Consider the following 23,819-nt stretch of genomic DNA (forward strand, 5'->3'; position numbering starts at 1 on the left):
ATCCAGTAAATGGAAATTCTTTTAGTCTTAACAGGACCTGAGCCTCTAGCTCAGCCAACAGTATAGATCTCCTTTTACTTTGGTGATCAAATGGTATTTCAAATAACTGAAAATTAAATTAAAAACAGAAACAAATAAGTAACTCCCCCCCCCCCACACACACACACCACCCTGCATTCCCCAAACCCAAAAAGCAACAACAACAAAAATCCTTTTGGGTCAAATGAAACATTTTATCCAACCTGTTATGAACTATTTTGTTGTTCATTTTTAAACATCAACATTTTTTTAAATGAAAAATGTCAGTGCAAATGTCCTTTTTCTTGAATGTCAACTAAAAATGCTTTGGTCATTTTGATTTTGTTTTAAGTTTATAACTGAAACAAGTTTGCAAAATTGATATAAATTCCTGAAGGGTTTTTGGGTGACCCAAATCTGTGTTTTAAACAAAACTGTGCCTGAAAAAAAAATCATTTAAGTCTGGAAATTATGTGAAGCTTCCATATAAGCCTATTTTAAGTTAGTTTTTCTTATACTTGAGTAGTCAAAATATTTAATTAGGATTCATTTAAAAACAATGATCAAAGCATTTTGATTTGGGAGGAGAGGCAACCCTGTATATCCAGTAGGTGCTCTGTAGACCATTAGTATTCCACAAATTACTGTTTATAGTTGCCCTTAATCCACATTGGTCAAACTGCAGCAAAGGAGCTGCATCCATCCATGTGTCATCTTCCCTACATTTTTGTCAGATATACAATATGTGTGGGCTCCAGATGGCATAGTGTGTCTTCAAACAAACACATTCCTTACTTTAGCCAGTTGCTTGCTACAGTATTACAATATTCAGAACGTGTCCAAGTGGTTTAGGATTGGTCATGTGACCCTACCGGTGATTGGCTCTGTTTTTTTTCTCTTGGTTATTCCATAGTTTCTGGTTCCAAAAAGTAGGTGTTTGGTGGTGCAAGATCATAGGTTGTTATGAATTAAAACAAAAGTTGCATCCCAGATACTTTACTTCTGTCAACACAGCTCATTTAAGGGGAAAGAATCATTACTGAGCCACCTCTTTCATCCCTGGAGAGAAACTAATTAGTGTGATTTGTCAAATGCAACACATGATTTATATGCTCATATTTTTGATTCTGTATCTGTTTAATAAAAATAAACATAAGCCAGGTATTGGACCAGATGGGACTTGGCACTAGTGTGGGGGGAGAGGGCTGCAGAGAGCAGCTGGAGAAATATTCAGTTCCTTTCTGCCTCCCACACATGCTGCAAAAGATTTAAGCATACTGTAATAACAGTCTGAAGACTCATGAGTGCACTGAGGTTGCTCTCTTTTCAATCCCTTGGAAAGCTGCAGATCAACTGAAGGGGAAGCATAGAGATTGTATCATGTTGCCTAGTACAGGGCTAGCTGGGAGTGCTTTTGGCAGTAGGCTGCACTACAAGAGGGACAGAGTGAGCTAACGAGGTGTGCAACTGGAGACTTCTGTCTCTGAGCTCTGCCTGAGGTTCTGGCACTTGCAATGAATGCAGTGTGATTTATTTATTATGTGACTGGAGGCAGTGTAGAGTAGCAGGAGTAAATCAAACCTATGCCTGAAAATTAGAGCTGTTTTTCTTTGTATGGATAAAACTGAAAGCAAATGAAAATATGCTGTTTTTGTATATGACAATTTCAACTTTTAGTTACTCAAAATTGAAAAAAAATGCAGCTTATGAGGGAAAGCTTTCTAGTATTAGTGAAGAAAATTTGCTTTCCAAGTGATTATTCTTTTTGTTACTTTTTAAGGTGGGGGAGGATGTTTTCTGCATAAATGCCTGGTTTTGTGAGCATGGCATTTTCTTGTTAAAAACAAAAACCTCTTTTAAATAATAACAAATATTGGATCACCACTACTCTATGACTCACTGAACTTTTGCAATGTATTGGTGTGTTCTTGTGCCTTTTGGCATCAGGACTGGCATGGAAAAGAACAATTTGGTAATATCCCTCACTTGCACACTTCATCAGCAGAACCATAGGCATAGAGGCCATTCAAGGCTCAATTTTTTCCCCCCTTCTCTTGGAACCCTGCAGTTCTAATAACTTGCAGGCTTCCCAGCCCAATGCATCATATGTATGGGCATCTGGAACAATGGGATTGAATAAGTTACCAGAGGATTAGAATACTATATATTACATGTGGTTTCCTTTCATTTTCCTTCTGTTGGGTTTTTTTGTATATATAGAATAAATTAGGATCATATTTCCAAGCATTCCTCTGAGGTTTTGAAGATTAAAAACTCTTCACTGGAAGCAGATCTTGCATGACCATCTGGCCATTGAAGCTGGCGGTGGGAAGGAGACATGAGCTGATAGCACTGTCACTTATAAAAGCAGCCCTTCAAGTAAGTAGTGGCTTCCACTTTTTAATTTTTCTTCTTTAAAGGCCAGATGCTATTTGGTTTAGCATGAGCACAATGTTGGGAAAAGATGTTTGGAATCTTTCCCTTCCTATTAGGACAAATTCTGGGAACTCTTGGGCTTCTATAGCTCTGTTGAAGCCATATCTTGAGCCTTTTTTTAGTCACATGAGCTAGCCCAGAAAAAGTGAACACTTGGAACCTATCTCATATTTGGTATTGAGCAGAACGCATTGCATTTCGAAAGTTGGAATGCACTGGACAATAGCATCTGAGAATGACCAAGCATTAACTTTAAAGTCACCTCACAACATTGGTCAGTTTCTTTCTCCGATTACCCTATTTATCAGCGGGGCAAGCTAGTGGCAAAATGCTAATGTCTGAAGTGCTTCTTATGAATTCTCTATCTTATTCCAATGAGGGGAAAAATATAAGCACAAAATAGCAAGGAGTAGAGGGGTGGGGAATTGATTCTTTTGTTGCTTATAATGTGATTGGACAATGGCATGAAATTAATCCACTTTTATGACAATATCAAGATTGTAAACTATTTTTCTCCCCTTTTGGATAAAAATATAGTTCCATCAAGAACATTATTTCAAAAACAATATCTCTTTCATTGTCTGACTACTGCCTCTTCCCAACTAAACAAATATTATACTAATGGTCATAATCACTTTCACTGTTTTTTTCCATGTAATGAACAGGATGGTTGGCAAGTTTTCATGCATGTAGTTAACTCTGGATTTGATTGGTAGGCAGAATTCGACCCCTGTGGATGTGTCTTGGTCTTTTTATACTGTTTCTTAGTGCTCTCATCTTCATGATTTTTAAAGGAAACCAAATGGTATGCTACTTTCTTGTGGGTCTGATCTATATATTTTTTTTTTTTATTTTCTTCTATGCTTAGTAAGGTATACTCTACACTAAAAACCTTACTGGATTACTTAAGTCAGGAATATGAAAGTCAACCCTAGCCAGTGTAGTTATGCTGGTCAAAGTATTAATGTAGATGGAGGTACATAAGCAATAGTCTAGGGAACTAATTTAGGCTATACAAAACAGTTCCCTCCACCTCCACTCTAGTATAATCTGGGACTTTGCCAGAATAGGTCTGCTCCTGTATAAAATGTAGACTAATTAATGGCAGGGAAAGATCATGTAATTGAATGCTGATTTATTACGTAGCTTCAGATTTCTGAGGCAATTTATGCTGTAGCACTTACTCAACCTAGGTGTTTGCTCCCTGCCACATCAGTCTGCCATCGTTCTTTCCATATGTGCATCTCTACCACAAGACAAAAGAAGAGGAAGGCACTTCCATTCTTTCATGTCCTGAAGGCAAGATTTTATTCAGGTTTTTTTTGTGATTGCCTATGTCATTCCGACCACTAAAGGCAGGATTCCAAGGCCCTGCATAGACTAGCATATTCCTTTCTGTAATTTCCATCAGTTTTGAACAGTGTACCTATCCCAACATAGCTGCATGCAATAGGCTCCTTGCTGTTATGTGCTATGGGAAAGTAGCCTGTTCACCTTTGGCAAATAGCTACCTTGGAATGAACTGGTATAATTTACATGGATGGAAGCTTGCCTCTGTTTTTTTTTGTTTTTGTTTTTTATTTTTCCAGAGGTAATTCTCCTCTGGGGTGGATTAATAGTTTAAGGGATGGTGTAATTATATGTGTATTAATGGAAGAAGTTGGATCGCCAAGATGGTGTAATTAGATCTCTCGGTCTTTCTCTCTCTGTATTTGTATATATATGTGATGTCATGGATTATGCAAGTGATACATTTACACTAGCACAAATAACATTATGCCTGTGTTTGTGTGTGTGTGTATATATATATATATATATATATATATATATATATATATAGTGTGTGTGTGTGTGTATTAGATAGATAGATAGAGGCATAATGCTAATTGTGCTGGTGTAAATGTATCATGTGCATACTCCATGACATAATTTTTTATGTAACTTTTTAAGTTGTGTTCCACTAAATCTTCATAGAGTCATACATATAAAGATTGTATGCAAGGTCATGCCATCATCTTGGTGCTGTGATGATGAGCAATAATTTATAGACAAAGAATGGCTATCCTGTTATTCTGCTGCCAGGTTATTGCACTGCCCAAAGAGGATCCAAGGTCAGGTCACAATCTACATTTCAAATTCTCTATGTGAGCAGAGACAGAGTAGACTTTGTGGGGAAAAAAATGAGCCTACTTGAAGAAGGAAAATCTCACAGTCAGTATCCAGTGATTCGCTTCACTTGACTAAAGAATGAGGTGATTTCCAGTAAGAATAATGTCTAGCCTCCCTAATAAAAGGACAGTTCTCCCTGACAAAGGGAGAGAAAAAAATGGAAGTAAATCATCTTACCCTTTTCTTGGTGAATTTCCATTTCCCTTATTTTCCTTCAGGAAATACCTTGTAGCAGCAGCACATTTTTAGTGCTGCTCTGTATTCTAGTTGCATGTGTTGTTTCATTTATTTGCATCAAATATCTTCCTGACTTCAATTCTGTATCATGACAATGTTTTTATTATCCCAGCTCCTTCAAAATTGCCATGTAATACTTAATGGTAGCTACTGCAGAATTACAATGGGGAACTGGAATTCCCAGAAGCCTTGTGCTTCTGGTATTCTACTTATTACATGTAGTATCTCTAGATTTAATCTAAGTCTTGGGCAGTAGGAATAAATGTCAAAATTTAGTGGGCCAGATTTTCTGCTTTGCTAGAAGCATCTTTTTTTTTTTCACAGCCAGATTCTACCTTTACCCCACCTAACTGTCTGGCACAGAATTTTCCCAGTGTATGAGTTATCTTGACTATCATACAGTAGTAGTGCTTATTCTTGTCATGACTGTGCCCCACAAGTTGGTGATGGGAACAGAGCCAAACATGTGTACACTGTATCAATTCACAGTTATTGTGTGGTCCCTTAGAATCCATAGCTCATTACTGTAGGCTGGATCAACACTGAAGAGTCTGTAACATATGTAAACATCACACAGATGCACCATTTCATCCTCAGGATTCGATGCAAGCACCGCTGGTGAAAGTTGTCAAGGGTCTTAATGTGGCATTGATAGATGGTCCAGGTTTCACTGCAGTAGAGGAGGGTGGTTAACACGACAGTCTTGTAAACCAGGACCTTCATCAACCTCTGAAGGTCTCTGTTTTTGAAGACGCACTGTCACACTTTGAGGAAGGTGACACTGGTGACTCAGTGCTGGACTTCTTTATCAATAGAAGCCCATTAAGAGAGGTGGCTGCCGAGATATGGAAAGTGCTCCACATAGTCCCGAGCCTCCCTGTCTACATAGATAGCACAAGGGATGTTCAGCTGACCTGGGGATGGTTGGTGGAGAACCTTCATCTTCACAATGTTCAAGAACAGGCCAAGTCTCTTATATGAAGTGTTGAAAAGATCTATGGTCGCTTGCATATCCCGTGCAGAGTGAGCCATCACACAGCAATCAACCGCAAACTGAAAGTTGTGGATGTCCTTGGTGGTGAGTTTCATTTTTGCCTGGAAGCACGCAAGATTGAAAAGCTTCCCGTCCAGTTGATACTGGATACTGATGCCAGATGGTGGGTCATCTTGGATGAGGTGGATGATGATGGTCAGGTAGATGGTGAACAGGGTTGGGGTAATCATGCAACCTTGTTTGACCCCAGTCCAGATGTGGAAGGCATTGGTTTCAGATCTTCCACTCAAGACAGTGGCAGTCATATCTGCAGTGCCCTGAGTTGGTTGGAAGCCTCACTGGGTTTCTGAAAGGATCTCCTTGGCGATGGGACAAAGGTGGTTCAGGAGGATGCAGGCCAGGATCTTGCCTGCAATGGACAGGAAGGAAATCCCCCTGTAGATCCCACAGTCAGATTTGTCACCCTTCTTGTAGATGGTCATGATGGTTGCATTCTTGAGATCCCTTGGATGCCCTCTTCGTCCCAAAGGTGGAGGATATGTTGGTGGAGTCGTGATGTGAGCTGGAAGCTGCCAGCATGAGGTATACCTCTGCAGGTATACCATCTGGCCCACAGGCTTTGTTGGCTTTCATCTGTTGGATGGCCCACTTCAGCTTTCCGATGGTTGTTGGATCACCAAGGGAATCCACCATAGAGCATTATGGGACAGCTTGGAGGGTCTCCACTGATATGGTGGACTCCTGGTTAAGGAGGAGTTTGAAATGTTCCTTCTAGCTCAAACAGATGGGGTCATTGTCCTTGAGGAGCCAGGAGCTGTCTTGTGATCAGAGTGGGTTCTTCATGTCATGCATGCATTGCTGGACCTCAGCCTTCAGCTGGTGCTACACTGCCATCTCTTGCTGAGTTCATGGATGGCTTTGCCAGGCGATGAATGCTGCACACTTCCTCTCACGGAGATTGTGAATTGGTGAATTGATTGCACTTTCTGTGATCATATCTATGTCATTTGTGGACCACCACTGTGCCCTCAAGCAATTGCCACTGTTCAAGGCAATGGAAATCAGACCTGAGAGGGTTGATTTTTTTTTTTTTTTAATTTTGGCTTCTTGGAAACCAGTGTAATAGCAGCAGTACAAGCTGTGAACTGTGTTATAGCAGCTAGTGCTGGCCACAGAAGTAAGTTCATGCTGCCTGATAGACATTAGTTTTGTTTCAACCATTTAGAACTCATTATAATTTCATCTTTGTAATAAGTTACATGGGTTTACCATAGATTTTCCATCTTCCAAGTGCTGTAGATGGAGATAACCAGTTGGTGTGGATGGAGGACTTTATTCTTCCTTTTAATTTCTCTTTTCATTTTTAATCTTTAAAAAAAAGGTAAAGCTATGTTAAGCTAGTACACAACAAAAAATAAGAGGGCTGCTGTCAAAATATAGGACCAAAGTCTGATTTCCATCCTTTTTCATGTCCTTGTGACAAGGTATTTAGCAGAATTTGCAGATTCATTGGAATATGACAGGCCACGCCATGAGTGCTTCTGCTGTCAGATTCTAAATATGTTCCTTAGCACCTGCACAACCCCAGGCACCATCTGATTTCAGTTACAGGGAAATAAAGCCAGGAGTAACTGCTATGAGGTCAAGGGAGTTACACTAGCATATAAAACTGGTTACGGAGAGATTGCAACCAGGACTTTAATATCCAACATGTAAGTTATGAGTACCAAAGTGAGCTACCTTTTGTGCTAGCCCACAGCTTCAGACTTGTACTATAAAACATCCATTTGGCTTATCTGTACATTTGCTCTAAACCACCACAACTAATGCTACACAGCTCATTTTCACAGTAAAACAAATGTTTTCTAAGGTCTAATACTACCACTCCTTCTAGACAAATTACAGACAATTCTATTAATTGATTTTGAGACTCTTCCCTGTAATGTCCTATAGACCTTTTCCCTTAACACTGTTTTCAGTATTCTGTATTTTAACCTTAACTTGGGGGGGAAGGAGTATAAGAAAAAAAAAAAGATTTGAAAGCACTAGTGGGAATCAACATACTGTAGAACTGCAAGTGTTTGTAAAGTCAGAGGCTATAGTAAACATATTTCAGCATACCCTATTGTTCAATGAACAGTTTGCCTGTAAGAATTACCCAATGGTTGTGAGTACAGTGACTTTCCACTATTTAGGTCGTAAACCTTTCAGGTAAGGGATATTATCTCTTTTCTGTGTTTGCATAGCACCACCGAGCCTTTGAATTCAACCATAATAAAAGTATATACAGTAACTACTACTAATAATTTTAGCTGGACTTGAACAGATGCTGCCTAGCCTGGGAAAATTATCCTATTTCAAAGGTAGTCTAGATAAAGGAAAAGCTATTCAAATATATGAAACAGAGAAATTGTTTTAAATTTGATCCTTGTCCCTTCAGTTTTCTATCACTGCATTAGGTTTCTGCTACCTTAGGCATTTGCTTTCCTATACAACTAGAGCAGTGGATCAGGTTGCGGTTTCGCACACAAAGGTTGGTCTTCAATTTTGTGAACTTTAATCATTAAAAAAGCTTATGCAAGCTTCAAGAACAAAACATCTTACCTCACAGCTGGAAATGACTGAAGGTCATCCATGTGCCATGGGATACGTAATAGTAAGTAATTCCAGTGGTCAGAGCAGTAGGTTGAAAGTCAAAGCTTCCCTTCTTAGTAATGCTCTGCTGCTATTTCATTATATCTTTGTCCAGTATGCATCTCAGAAGTTCTGAATATCTTACCTCTTCTGAGACTAATAGAAATTGTGGACTCTCATGGCCCCTGACAATTAGGCTCTTATTTTCCCATGAAAGAGCATAATACTAACCAAAGTCATGATGAGAAATAGCTTGTGATCTTAAAAATTAAGTTAGTAGAAGAGCATACTGTTATTGTTTCACTATATAATTATTATCTTTTATTGATGGGGGCTCTTCAGTTATGAGGTGAGAGGAGGGTAAATAAAAGACCCACTGGCTACATCTACATGAGGCACTGACTGCACGGTTGTTACTGCACAGTCATTTAGTATGTGCATACCCAGTAACCGGCATTACTGTGCAGTAGCATCCCCGGATGGCTTCCTGGTGATGCTGACTGTGCAGTAGCTCATTACTTCTGCTAGTAGTGTCATGATATGTTTCATGCCAAGTGACTCTACTGTGCAGTTGTGATGAGCTACTGCACAGTAAGCATCTCATATAGACGTGGCCTGAAAAATTTAGCCACAAAGCAACTTCAGTAAATGGGATGAACTGTGACCAGAAAAACTAAGTAGTGCTTTCTGTCTCTTGACACTTATATCAAAATTAATGCATTTGGAATACATAAACAGCATCTAATTAAAACATTGTTATACTGTATTTACTTGTATCCAAAAAGTTTTTTCCTCTCCCATTTAACATGGGGGGTGGGGCGGAAAGCCCTTTTACTTGGATTCAAGTACAAGGCAGTTGCTGCAGTAGTGAGTCTAGCCCTAACCTCGGGTCCAAGTTAGAGTCAAAGATGCAGCCTCTGCCTGTCCCCCTGCCTGCCCTCCTCCCCCATTTTCCCCATGGACTTTCCATACCACCTGCTCCCACTGCTGCTACTTGCCCTCTGGGTCTGGATTTAGTCGGACTCTGGCCCCGCTCCTGCCCAGTGCCAGCCCAGCCTGGTAGCAGTGGCAACAGTAGCAGCAGCTCTGTCTGGTTCAGGTTCTGGCTATAGACTAGAGATGTTGCCATTACAACAGTTGCTGCATGCTGCATAGTCAGGCTGGCACTGGAGTAACCACATGCAGGGCCGGCCCATCCTATCCAGTAAAACCTGTGGCTGCAGGGGCCCCTGCTTGCCCTGCTCACCCCCCTCTCTACTCCCCCACCAATGCCAGCTTCTGTGTGTCTGGGGGCCCCAAAAATTGTGGGCTGGCCCTCACACTCTCACCCCCTTGGATGTTAAGGTGATGGATCATCCTGGTAGTTCATGTTCTCTTCTTTACCAAAAACTGGTGTTTGGGCTTAGACTCTGATAAAAAGCTACTATAAGGAAGACTGATATGTGAAGCTTACCCATCTCCACTAAAAGCAGAGGGAGAAATCTGCTCTATCCAGATTCTAGACTCAGGGTTGGGGGAGTTCAATTCTTTAGCCTCTTCATTGCTTGGTGAAATGAGGATGCCAAGCAGAAGTGTCTTGTGGGGTGGGCAATTAAAATGAAGTTGAGTCAGTGTGGGTGATATAAGACAAGAGTAAACCTGTTTTCAGGTGGTGAAAAGGTGAAAAGCAACTAAAAACAGGGTGTTAGAAGTCTGAGTATGTAGCAGAAAGCCCCCTTTGTACATTTCCCTTCTGGACATTGATAAAACAGAAGCCCCTTCATACCTGAAACCCCCCTCCCCACATTTTGTGCATTTCCTTTTCTTCTCCATATTGGCAGAGACCTAGCAAACTCATTATATGGATGTAGCAAGGCTCAGAGGAAGCCAGAAAGCTGAAGTGGCTTTCTGTAGAAGAAACCTGGAAACTACATCTACATATCAATTAAGCTCAGTGTCACTAAAGAAAGGAAATATCCTGTGCTAAACTAACTCACTGTCCCCAGTAGCCTTTGATCCTCACTGCCTCACACTGAATTTTTATATATTTCTCAAAGTGAATTTTCATATTTCATCTGTCTTGTCTTTACCATGGCATTTTGTATTTTATATTTTATACTTTTAAACTCTTCAGAAATGTACTCTTTGTGGAATGAAGTCCTGGACCATTGTTAAAACTGCATTTAAATTGTAATTGTGAAGTGATAATATCTGTTGAGTGAATGTGAGTGAATGATGATCATCAGTAGACAATAGTCTAGCCAAAGGAACTCCATTTTAAGCTAATCAAGCTAAAGAACAGATTCCTGGAACTGAGAACTCACCCTATGGACTATTCCTGTAACCCATGACAATACATCCATTAAGTCAAGGGTGGACTCCCAAAACTTCAGGTACTAGCAAGCAGAGACCCCTGTGACTAACAGCTGTCAGGTACTACTCAAGACCCACATGGGACAGTGACCTCCAGCTTGGGTAGCCAAAATGGTGTTGGGAGATAACAGAAGTCTGCCAGAAAAGGGATAAAAGGCAGTGAAGCATGACCCTCAGTGGCACCCTCTCATCCAGCACATGACCTACCGAGACAGAAGGACAAGTAGGCAACCCCCTTCTGGAGAAGACATTGCCTTGAAGGAAGCTGACCATTGACAGCAGACTCCAGGGCCTCGGATAGGTAAATATACTGACACCAGTGCTCTCACAATCACTACAACAGCTACTACACACTATACTACATGGGTTTGAATGGCATGGGCTTGAATGAGTGAGTGCATGTGTGTGTGTGTTAAGGTGACCAGTACTCCTCATAACTCAAAGTTTGCATTTATGATTTTATTGGTAACTTCATGTCCTGTCCAACAAACTAGAATGTTGGTCCTTTGTAGCCAACGAACTCTCTACATATATGCTTACTTTCATCAACAGGAATGTCTTCCTTCCTACTGATTTTTTTTTTCTACTTGGGGGTATAGAGTGGAAAAGACGTTACAGTACTGGCTGTGATCTGCTAAAGTCCCCTTTACATGGGAATGTTAATGATTGTTTTTATGTAGCATACAGTCCTGTACTATATCCCTTTCCTAGTGTGACCACTGTGGAGAAATGTTTTCTGCTGTACATCTGGTGATAGCATCCCCCCCCAAGCTTTCCACTTCCTGTACTTGCCAAATCATAAGTTTCTTTTTTATGCTGAACATATCTATGAAAAGGGTGGAAAGATAAGAGTCTCTGTGCAAGGTTTGTACAGTTGTTTACTAGGAATCTGATCCTTAATAAGTTTCATGTGAAAGTGAATGACTTAAGATCTAATCATTCGTTGCTCTCAAGTATTCTAATAAACTCTCAAGCTTACATAACATAAAAGTGATGTAATGCAACAAAATCAATGATGGTCCAATTTAAACTGAACCACAAACTCAGCATGATCAGAGAATAAAAGATCAGAGACTTAAAAGAGTAGCAATTTACTGCATTATTTAACAAAGTCAACTCTTTCAGATTTCCAATTTTAATACATTTTAGAATACATGTTCTGAGAAATATACTTTCTTGTTGGTCCTTTATAAATGGAGGTTTTCATATCAGTTTTACTGAATATACTTCATTTTATGCTTCATTTTTAGTTTTTCAATCAATAGTTTCTCTGAAAGGTGACTTTAAACTGCATCATGTTAATCTACTATCTTACTGTGGGTAAATTATGATCAACCCATTACCAAAAGGGATTATGCATTTTTAGAAACGAGCAAATGGAAAAGATGGTGCTATATTATTTGCAAGTTGAGAGTGGGTGTGTGTCTGTGTGTGTGTTAAGACTATAAAACAATTAGATCACATCACCAGGGAATCAGAATATCATCTATGTTGATGAATCACATCTGTGAAATGATGGTTCAACTGTTAGGTGTTAGATGTTAGGTGTTAGGGCCGGAAGGGACTTCAATAGATCATCGAGTCCGACCCCCTGTATAGGCAGGAAAGAGTGCTGGGTTCAGATGACTCCAGCCAGATGCCTATCTAACCTCCTCTTTAAGACTCCCAGGGTAGGGGAGAGCAGTACCTCCCTTGGGAGCCCATTCCAGATTTTGGCCACTGTAACTGTGAAGAAATTCTTTCTAATGTCCAGTCTAAATCTACCTCTCTGCTAGCTTATGGCCATTATTTCTTGTGACCCCCAGGGTCTCCTTGGTGAGTAGAACCTCACCAATTCTCTTCTGCACCCCCATGATGAATTTATAGGCAGCCACAAGGTCGCCTCTCAACCTTCTCTTGTGGAGGCTGAAGAGGTCCAAGTGCCCTAGTCTCTCCTCATAGGGCTTGGCCTGCAAGCCCTTAACCATATGAGTGGCCCTTCTCTGGACCCTCTCCAGGTTATCCACATCTCTCTTGAAGTGTGGTGCCCAAAACTGCATGCAGTATTCCAAGTGCGATCTGACCAGCGCCCTATAGAGGGGAAGTATCACTTCCTTGGTTCTGTTTGTCATGCATCTGCTGATCAGTTAGCTTTGCTGATGACTTTCACACTGATGACTCATGTTCATCTTGGAATTCACTAGGACTCCAAGATCCCTTTCCGCTTCTGTGCCACCAAGCAGGTCATTTCCTAGGCAGTAGGTGTGCTGGACATTTTTCCTCCCTAGGTGCAGCACTTTGCATTCTTCTTCTTAAATTTTATTCTATTGTTTTCTGCCCATTTGTCCAACCTGTCCAGGTCTGCCTGTAGTTGTTCCCTGCACTCCGGTGTGTCCACTTCTCTCCACAGTTTTGTATCATCCACAAACTTGGATAGAGTACACTTCACTCGTCCAAGTTGCTGATGAAGACATTGAAGAGTATTGGTCCAAGGACCAAGCCCTGCGGGACCCAACTGCCCACGCCCTTTCCAGGTCGATACCGACCCAACCTCCACCACTCTCTGGGTCCGACCCTTTGGCCAATTTGCCACCCACTGGACTGTGTAATCATCCAATTCACAGCCTCTTAATTTGTTCACCAGTATGGGGTGGGATACCATATTGAAAGCCTTCCTGAAGTCTAAGTAAATGATGTTTACCCCTACTCCTGCGTCCAGGTGTTTTGTAACCTGGCCATAAAAAGAGACTAGATTCGTCAGGCATGATCTACCTGCTATGAACCCATGCTGGTTTCCCCTCAGCATAATTTTTCCTGCTGGTCTGTCACATATATGAGCCTTAATCTTTTCAAAGACTTTGCCAAGGATGGAAGTGAGACTGCCTGGCCTATAGTTGCCTGGCTCCTCCTTCCTCCCCTTCTTGAAAATAGGGACCACATTGGCCCTTTTCCAGTCCTCTGGGACCTGGTCCGTGCGCCACGAGTGCTCAAATATTCTTCCCAGTGGCTGTGCAATGACATCAGCCAGTGCCTTCAGTACCCTCGGATGGAGCTTATCTGGGCCTGTCGACTTAAACGCATCCAGTCCTTCCAAGTGATTCTGCAACATCTCAGGGTCAACACTTGATAGTCTGGCACTCTGCTGTTGCCTCTCTACAATCCCATTGTGAGACTTGTCTTGCCTCTCATTTAGGAACACTGAGGCAAAGAACTCATTGAGGAGTTTAGCCTTGTCCCCCCTGTGCGTCACCAATTGCTTTTGCCCATTCAGTAGTTGTCCTATACTGCCCTGGGCCTTCCTTTTACTCCCTATATATCTGAAAAACAATTTTGTGTTATCCTTAACTTGGGATGCCATCCTCAGCTCCATGGTAGCTTTGGCCATTCTAATTGCCTCCCTACAACTGTGAGCTGAGGAGGTATACTCCTCTTTAGTAATCTCTCACTGTTTCCACTACTTATATGCCCCCCTTTTTGCCCTTAGGCTGCTCTGCATTTCTCTGGTCAGCCAAGGAAGCTTGGCCCCTTTCCGCCTTTTCCCCCACATTGGGATCATCTCCCCCTGTGCCCAAAGGATCGCTTCCTTAAGGCACAGCCACCCTTCCTGGGCTCCCATCTAGCCAAATCTCTTACTCTGCAGTGCGTCATTGACTAAAGGCCTGAGCTTGCTGAAGTCAGCCTTCCTAAAGTCTTGCACTTCCACCCTACTAGTTATGTGCTAGTTACCTTTCCCACTCTACACCTTATGATGAATTCTATTATTTCAATGTGTACTGCCCAGTTGTAGGTAGAGTCCCACCAGGTTTCTGTTAACCCCACTAAGTTGTAAGCGTTTTCTGCAAGCAGGAGTGCTAGTTCATCCTGCTTGTTCCCCATGCTCCTTGCATTACTGTATAGGCACTTGAGCCCTGTGACTGGCGCCTTTGTTGCCACCCCGGCTCTGATGTCCAATGGGCCCCTTATTGCTTACCTGCTTATTGCTTACCTGTGCTGTACTGCTGGATGTCCCCTGGATTGCAGGTTCCTGATGTTCTCCTTCTTCTGCCTTCCCATCCTCTGTCTGAGCTAGTTTAAAGCGCATTTTAGTTAAAAAGTCCAATTATAATAGATAGTTGTGAATCCATTAACCTTTTTTTTATTTTTGATGCACACAAATGCTGCAGATAGAAGTAATATGAAATACCCATATGAAAAGTGACATCCCAAAAATAGACAACCTGGGATATGAAGTGATTCTGATTATGTTAATTAACTTGACATTAAAAATATATGTATTCAAAGACCCTTCTTATTCTTAAAACATGTTCCAACTATGTGGAGCATAGCTTGATGCAAACAAAACTGTGTTCATGCACATTTTCACTGTTGTGTTTCTTTGGGAAGACTATCAGACTGACAACTAAAGCATATTTTAATTTATGTTATGTATAGGTCACGCATACTAGGGTTGTGCAAAACAGCACCATTGCATTTCAACTTCTGTTTCAATGTTTTGATGGAACAGTGTTCCGTTTCGAGGTTCATTTCATTTTGAAACCACTGTTCCACTTCGTTTCATTGAAAGTGTTTAGCTGTTTCAATGTTTTTTCCGCGTTTCATCCATAGGTTATAATGGGGAAGCACAAAACTGCCTATAACTTTGTCATTTCTTGGCTGATTTAGATTAAAATTTCAGGGATAGTAGCCCCTTCTGAACCTGTAAATCTTGCCAAGTTTCAAGGTTTTAATTCAAGGTTTTCAAGGTGCAGGAGGTTCTGGGAAACTTCACCTCAAAGTCTCGAAAGCAAAACTTGTGTCACTTTTAAGTGTGAAGGCATGGGTGGTGGGGGGGGGGGGTGAAAACTGCAGGGATGGTAGGCTGAGGCCATGAATCCTGCCAAGTTTTAAGGAGATGGGTGCAGCAGTTTCTGGGAAACTGTGCCTCAAGCTGCTGACAAGCAAAACTCATGACATGTGTGACTTTGTGTGTCTGTTAAGGCATGCCCTCACTGGCACTGGGGCACATGTGACATGGTAGTGCGCTCCAATGAGGCTGCTGCCTCCCCTACAGTCTCAGTTCAGTCCACCACTTTAAATAACAATAGGTAATAAAGTAACTAAGTGAGCACCAGTACAGTAGCACCAACAGCATCTAGGGCAGCCAAACTGTGACAGAGTCTTTCTTTTGTCTTCAGGAACTTCTTTTCCAGTGTGTGCGCTAAGGTCTGCCCCCACTGTGTGACTCTGTGTGTCTGTGTTAACATGAGCCCCCACTGGTCTAGCCAGCAGCAGCAGCCTCCTGTCATCTGGCAGGCAGATTGAGGGGCCCACCCACAACCCCTGGAGGTCTGTGATGGCTGTGCCAGACTCCTCCTGGGAGTGCAGACCTCTGAACTGCCTGCCAGATGACAGGAGGCTGCCGCTGCTGGCAAGTGACAGGAGTTTTGCTTGAGTTGTCAACAACTTGAGGTGAGGTTTCCCAGAAACCTCTGCACCTATCTCCTTGAAACTTGGCAGGTGTCTTGCCCTCAGAAACAGTTACCATCCCTGGAGGTTTCATCTGAATCAGGAAAGAAATGACAAAGGTGTAGGCATTTTCGTGCTTCCCCATTATAGCCAAAATGCCGAGACAGTGTCAAAACAGTAAAACAGTTTTGACGAAGAAAAATGAAATGGAACTCAAAACAAAACACTGGTTCTGTTGAAACATCAAAACAAAAGTCAAAGCACAACTGTGCTGTTTCACATAGCCCTAATAAATATATCTCTCTTCCTATATAAATCTGATAATGTATGTGTACTGCAAGGTATAAATGTATAGAAATTAAATATATGCTTCTTCCTATATAAATTCAATACCAAATGTGTGCTGCAAAGTATAAATGTACTAAATAATATAAATATCTCTCTCTCCCTTCATAAATTTGAAAATGTGTGTGCTGCAAGGTATAAATTTATATAAATAAAATATAAATGTATTTCCCTTCCTATATAAATTAAATTCTATAGCATAATATCCTATCCAATTCTTACATTATAAAAGCCTAAGTCTGTCTGTCTATGCATAACGCTTTATTGGTGCTCTGATTGCCTGTCTTGGCAGACAACCTGTCTTGACAGACAATCGGAGTGCCCTACATGGACAGGGACAGATAGTGGAACAGCATCATGACAGTGAAGACTGAGGGGCTCTGCTGGCCTCACCCCCCTCCCCTACAACTTGGAGGCAGAGGGGTATGAAGGGGACTGGAGCACCATCATAACAGAGGAGACCGAGTCCCCCCTCCCCCCCCCCCCAAAAAAAAACATCCAGCAGGGATGGGAGGCAGTGGGGAACAAGGGAGGGGGGACTGACCCTAGCCCCAGCCCGAAGCGGTGGTGGGAGGTGGAGAATGCCCCAGCCCTGGCTCCAGCCCAAAGTCACAGGGAGGAATGGGGAATGGCTTTGGCACAAAGCGGAGGGGAGGAAGTGGGGAACAGCCCAGGCAACAGCCCAAAGTAGCAGGGGCAGGGGGGGAAGGGCCCAGGCCCCAGCCCCAGCCCAAAATGGCGGGTGGAGGTGGGGAGTGGCCCCAGACCTGGCCCGAAGCAGCAGGGGGAGGCAGAAAATGGGCCCGGCACTGGCGCAAAGCGGTGCGGGGGAGGTGGGTAATGGCCCAGGCCACAGCCCAAAGCAGCAGAGGCAGACGGGGAAAGGCCCTGGCCCCAGTCTGAAGTGGTGGGGGGAGAAGGGGGATGGCCCAGGCCCCAGCCCAAGCCCAAAGCTGCGGAGGGGAAGGAGGGAACAGCCCCAACCTGAAGCAGAGGGGGAGAGGTGGGGAATTGCCCATGCCCCGGCCCTGACCCCAGCCATGGCCCAAAGCAGCAGCGGGGAGGCAGGGAAGGGATGCGGTCTTCTGTCCTCACCCACTCCCTTCTCCCATTATTCTTGATGGGCATTTTGCTAATTTAATTATAAAATTTAAAAGAATAAATCACTTAATATAATAATAAAACAAAAGTCTAGAAGAAAGAAAAAGGTATTCTGGAATTCCTCTTGCTAGGCTAAGGTAGCAAGTAGGAAATTATTCTGATCAGTGCTAGTAGTAGCCTTTGTTATCTCACACTCCTGAGCTACTGGAAGGATAGCTCAGTTACTGTCAGACTCCAAGGCAGAAAGCAGGGCAATTCAATCAATGCTGTCTTTTATCCTGTTTTTCCATTCCTCCCCCAGAGCACTGGGATTGGAAGGGACCTCAGGGAAGGATCACAATATGAGAGCAGTCCTTCCCTCCTCTTTCCCCCTCCCTCTCCTTCCTTTCTGTTTCCCTGCAGGTAAGCCCAAATTGAGCTTTGAAACTTGAAACATTTCAAAACTTGCAAAACTTTTCAACTGCCCTCATTTCATTTTGAGGCTGTTTCACTCTGAGCCCTTTGTTTCACTTTGATTTTGCTGTTTCGAGCTCGAAACAAGTCAAAACAGTATTGAAACAAAACACCCGGTGAAAATTTGCACAGCCCTAATGCATAATAGCTGACAATATCAGCTCTCCATTAATGTACTGATCACTCTGAAGATTGAATAGACAAAAGACTATCTCTGGCCATGAAATGTCTGCTGTAATGATTTATTTAGGTATGTGAACATAACTACACAAAAAACTTAACTTGGACTACAAAATCATTCATGACTTTTCAGGAGAAATATGGTGATGGCTTTTATGGATAAACAATTAAATACACTGTTGATTTAATACTGGTCACCTGGAGGGGAAACACTTAATTTTCTTTTTTTTTAATTAGTTTGTGGTCTCTTTCACGTTTTTTAGTTTGATGCCTGCCAATTTAGTTGATCTGAGTATAAAGTTTATCTGTATATTAATTATCAGTCAGATTCTCGACACATTGAGTTGTAATTTTTGCCAGTGAAAAATGCCACCAATTTGACTTGCCTGTTTTACAGATGGTATGTTGACACAGATGCTGAGTAAGAAGAAACAAAGGTAATGTTTAGTCATGCCTTCTTCCTATGGAGTATACTTTTGATACTTGAAGTTAAAAATTTAAAATATAGCTATGCAGTGGAAAGATGTGCTGTAAAAGGCAAGACTTGTAACAATTCTTTTATGTGATGATTAAAAATTAACTTGCTGTTTACAGTAGTAGAATGTGCTGCAGAAAGTGGAATACTGTACACATGACAGTTCCAGAAGGGTCCTGCTATTTCTGCTTGCCCTCTTGGAATCTCTCATTGTAAGAATGACTACTTTGTGTATGTGTTCTAATGTATTTCAATCCACTTTTATAGTAGATAAGAGTAGAACATTGATTTACAGTGATTAAGTTTGTAATTCCTAATCTGTTTAACACTGAGTGTTACTCTGCCCCTGCGTTAGCTTATACTTAAAATATGGATGATAAGTGAGATCACATAAGTGAGATCTCCTTTAATCTAATTTTTTCAAATAGTAAAACTTCAGGAAAGGCAAATACGTCTGAGCTGAGGACTAAAACTGAAATTATAACCATAATATGCTTATTTGTCTTACAATGAATGTTTTCTTCGAACAAGGTGATATCAATAATTTGGATTTGCATCAATTTATATAAGCATGCAATAAGTTTTCCAAGAAAATTGGACATTAAACCCAATTAAATAGGTTGGTGAATGGATTTAAGCACAAGTGTTGGTTTATATCAGAATGAAAACTCAATTGACTGAAGGAATAATAGGTTATTTTAAAACCACTCAAATGCTTCTAATGTTTTTTGCCATAAGCTAAGATCCTGATTTTCTTTTTGTTATACCTTCAGGGTTTATTACTAGAAATGGAATGAAATTACTATGATCCCAAATCTGAACAAAGATATGTAAAGCATTTTTATTCTTTTTATTTAGAGACAGTGCACTATGTAAAAATATATGCTTTTGAACTTTGTTGAATTGTGAAAGAATTCCATTGCCTTTAATGATCTCTGGATTATACCAGTGGCTGTCAACCTTTTTACACACAAGGCACCCAAAGTTGTCAGCTCTAACTTTTCACTCAATTTTTTTGACTCCAGGGGAAAAAAAAACAGAACAATAGTTCTGTTCCAAAGATCTCAGATCACAACAGGTCAGAATGATTTTAACACTATTGATTTGAAATCTCTGGGTCATGTTGTGAATCAAGTGTACACGCCTACCAGTGTTGTTGGTACCCTGCAGCCCCCTTGAAAGGATTTCAAGGAACCTCAGGGTACTGTGACACCGTGTATGAGAATCTCTAGATCAAACCTTTCACCACATGCGGATCATGGCAACATAGTTGCATGAGATGATGAGTTACCATCATTCCAGCAACATCATTTAAATGCTTAAAACCATTTAATCTGTAATGCAACAGAATTTAGCCAGGCTGCCATTCTGGTTCACAATTGATGTTTAGTAGCCCAAGTCCAGGCAAATAGAAGTCTTCAGGCCAGAATGGAATCCTGTAAACATTTTGACTACTTGAAGTTTTTATGGCTACTGAGTAAGAAGGAATATGATTGTATTTTAAAGCAGTAGTAAGTATTGCTTAGATGGTTGAAAGATAACATAGAATCTACACCTTTGTATGCAGAAAGGACGCCAGCTTTTGGAACTGCACTGAGAAAGTGGAGTGATAGCAAATCCTCTGGATATCAACAGCAGTACGTGGACCCCACTGGCTGCACTCCTGATCTCCCCAATAGACCAATTCTCCAACAGCATGGGAAGAACAGATAAAATGAAGTCTATTTGTGTGCATCCAGGATTTTCAATATGGAGATCAGATCCTCTAGCTCTTGAGCTAAAGATATAACATTTTGCCTCACAGTGGCAGTAAGACATTATCCTCTTAAGGGCACATACCTACTAAAGTGATATTTCTACTTGCTGTTATAAAAAAAAAAAAAAATCATCTCTGGATTCTCTGGTCAGAGGTCTGCCCTAACTTTCATCTGTAGTATCACCTCTTTCAACAACTGGTATTGATAATTCTCTGCATTTCACAGCCCTTTTTTGAAAAACTCTCAACTTGCCAGAGTACAGATGAAAATACATTGGTTTCTTCTCATATGGATGCTGTTATTATATACAGCAGGGGCATCAAACATTGCCTATAGGCCAGAACCTGTCCATGGAGCTACTCCTTTTGGCCCACAAGGCTCATAGTGGGCCAGGAAATGTGGGGGTGGACCTAGCAGGGGTGTGAGGCCTGACAGTATCCAGGCCTAAGGCAGCCCATAAGGTATGTTCAACAGAAGTAGAAAAGTGAGTAAAGGCTTGGCCAAGACTGACATACTTGAGCTGCTGCCACTAGCCAGCAAAATTCGGCTAGAATTTTGGACAGGTTTTATCTACAGGCAAGAATTTACTAATCCACACCATTTAAGAATTACTTAGTAATGTTTTTCAAATGCAGAATTTCAGATTTGTGGACAATACTAGACGATTGAAGAAGTAGAGTTTTCCTGAATGTAAATATGAGTTATGGAAATAGTTATGGTTTGAGTTGTTTGTTTTTTGCAGGGGAAACTTTTGCAACAAACCTTGATTTCTGTGAATATGTAATGCAGATGACTAATGTTAGCTGTAGGTTGCTCAAAACTATTTACTTGGATTATTCATAATTTTCCATGTAGTTGTATGTATATTTTCTAAGTTAATCACTGAAACTTCTTAAAGAGAAGGATAAGGAATAAGAAAGAAAAAAATAATATTCTTGGTGGTGCTGGGCAAGAGGATCCTGGATTCTGATCCCTTTTCTAGTCTAGAACCACATCCTGACAATTGTATAGCCTGTGATTAGAAATCATGTGGAAAGCATGAGTTTTGAGTTCCTCAGTTTGAGGTAGTCAGAGAATACAGGTCACTTCCTGAGACAGTTCTCTATCCTTTGGCCCAGGGTTGTCCAACTTCAGAGAGGTCAGGGGCTACACATAATGAGGGCTGCACCTGCTCCCACTGAGTCATGCCATGCAGGTGCCCCCTCTGCACTGCACCATGCTGTACAGGTGTGCCAACCAGCATCTTAAGTGAAAGTGAATGCCATATGAAGAGCAGCTATCACCTACACAGAATGTGTAAGCAAAAACGTTCCCAAATAAAGAACTTTAATGGGCATAAATACACTTAAAGAAATAAGCATAGATTTCTTCTACTTAAAATTACAAAAATGTATGCTTTCAGTCTTAATATGACATAGAAAATATAAAAAATAGCAATAAACTGTCATAGTATTTGACTAATGTTATGGCAATAAAACTATGGCAACTAATGGTTCATTACCAGGGATCCTGGTTTTCCATAATAAAAATTGCAAATTCTCTGATAAACCCCCCCAAATCCATGATTGAAATGAAACACCACTCTATATAGGTATCGACTGAACACAACGTATTATTGATTATATTTACGATTTTAAAGCAATTTGGAAGCCTACCAGTGCCTCAATCACTATAGTAAAATAAATTCTAAGTAACTATATATTTTGGTGTTTGATATTGGGCTTTTTATCATGAAAAATCAGAGGTCCTCCTGACCCTTTAGCTCACCAGGGCACAGGTCTGGACCTCTCCCCACCCACAGCCCCCTGGCCCTGCTGGTGCCCCTCACTCACCCACCCATAGCCCCTCCCCCCTAGCCCTGTGGGAGGGGGCCCCCAGCTGCCAGGCCTATGGGGCCAGGAACCTGGGTCTGCAGACCTCTGCCCCCTGCAGCAGCACCAAAGCCCTGGCTTGCCACCTTTGGGAGGTGGTGGTTGCCATAGCCAAAGTGGGAAGCCCAGGTCCCCCTTTCCCATGGGCGGCATGGCTGGCCCGGAGCCTGTGGAGGTGGTGGGCTTGCGTGGGGGTGGGGCTGGCTCCTTGCTGCTTCTGATGCTCCTGTGGAGGGAGGGGGGGCACATGCCCCCCAGATCTGTGTCCAGGCTGGGGGTGGGCTCCCTGCTGTGGGATCAGGTTCCTCACTCTACTGCCCTCCTCTGGGGCCTCCACAGCCTGGTGGGTGGGACTGGCATGGCTGGGCAGACAGGGGATGCATGAGGAATCTCATTGCAGCTAATGCAAGCCCCATGCTGCCCTAATGATACATCCCCTGCTTTTTTCAGAGCAATGGGGGTGGCAACATGGGATTGTGTCCCTTGCTGCTCTGGGGTGAGCAGAGGGCACATTGCAAGGGCAGCATGAGCTCACAGTGGCCACAATGAGCTTTCCCACCCAGACTTCCTCTGCTCTAGCATGCCAGTCCTGCCCTCGAGGCTGCAGATGCCTCAGGGGAGGGCAGCAGGGTGGGGAGCCTGAGCCTGCATTGGGCAGCCTGCCCCCACCCCATGCACAGATCTGGGGGTTATGTGCCCCCTGAGAGCACACAGCAGAGGGGAGCTGGCCCCATCCCTCCTGCCCGTCAGATTCCTCACTGGGGCTCTATGCCTGCACATTGTGGTCCTAGATCCCAAGCGCATGCACCATCCAGATGGGCTGCAGCCCCAGCCCCAACCTGACGTGATAACTCCCTCCCTCCCTATGCAGGCCTCAATTCCTCCCCTGCCAATTATCTTCAAGAGCTCTATCTTCATTGATTCTAAAATGAACATGGGCCACCAATGTGAGGAAGCAGTCAGTAAGGCTAACCGCACCTTGTCATGAAGCCACAGATGCAACCTGACCAGGTCCAAGGAGGTGATCCTTCCCCTCTATGCAACACTGTCAGACCACAGCTGGAGTATTACATCTAATTCTGGGTGCCACACTTTAGGAGGGATGTGACCAGTATCAAGAGGGTCCAAAGGAGGGTCACTCGCATGGTCAGGGGCCAGCAGGCCAGACCCTAAAGGGAAAGGGTACAGGACCTGAACCTATTCAGCCTTCACAAGAGAAGGCTGAGAGGGGATCTAGTGGCTGTCTATAAACTTACCAGGGGAGACCAGAGGGGAAAGGGTGAGACCCTATTCCCCCGAGCACCTCCTGGAGTAACAAGGAATAACGGCCACAAGTTGATTGAGAGTAGGTTCAGGTCAGACATCAGGAGGCA

The 23,819-nt window shown here is 42.3% G+C and overlaps 1 long non-coding RNA gene across 1 annotated transcript; it reads left to right on the plus strand.

Moving 5' to 3' along the window:
* The first annotated feature begins 1,923 nt into the window (after positions 1-1,923).
* On the plus strand, positions 1,924-23,027 carry LOC109282280 (uncharacterized). Its single transcript, XR_002089219.2, has 3 exons — positions 1,924-2,397; positions 18,741-18,780; positions 20,386-23,027. It is a non-coding gene; the product is annotated as an uncharacterized LOC109282280 (long non-coding RNA).
* Positions 23,028-23,819: the final 792 nt, after the last annotated feature.

Source organism: Alligator mississippiensis, chromosome 5 (assembly GCF_030867095.1).
Source record: "Alligator mississippiensis isolate rAllMis1 chromosome 5, rAllMis1, whole genome shotgun sequence".
In the NCBI taxonomy this organism is placed as follows: domain Eukaryota; kingdom Metazoa; phylum Chordata; order Crocodylia; family Alligatoridae; genus Alligator; species Alligator mississippiensis.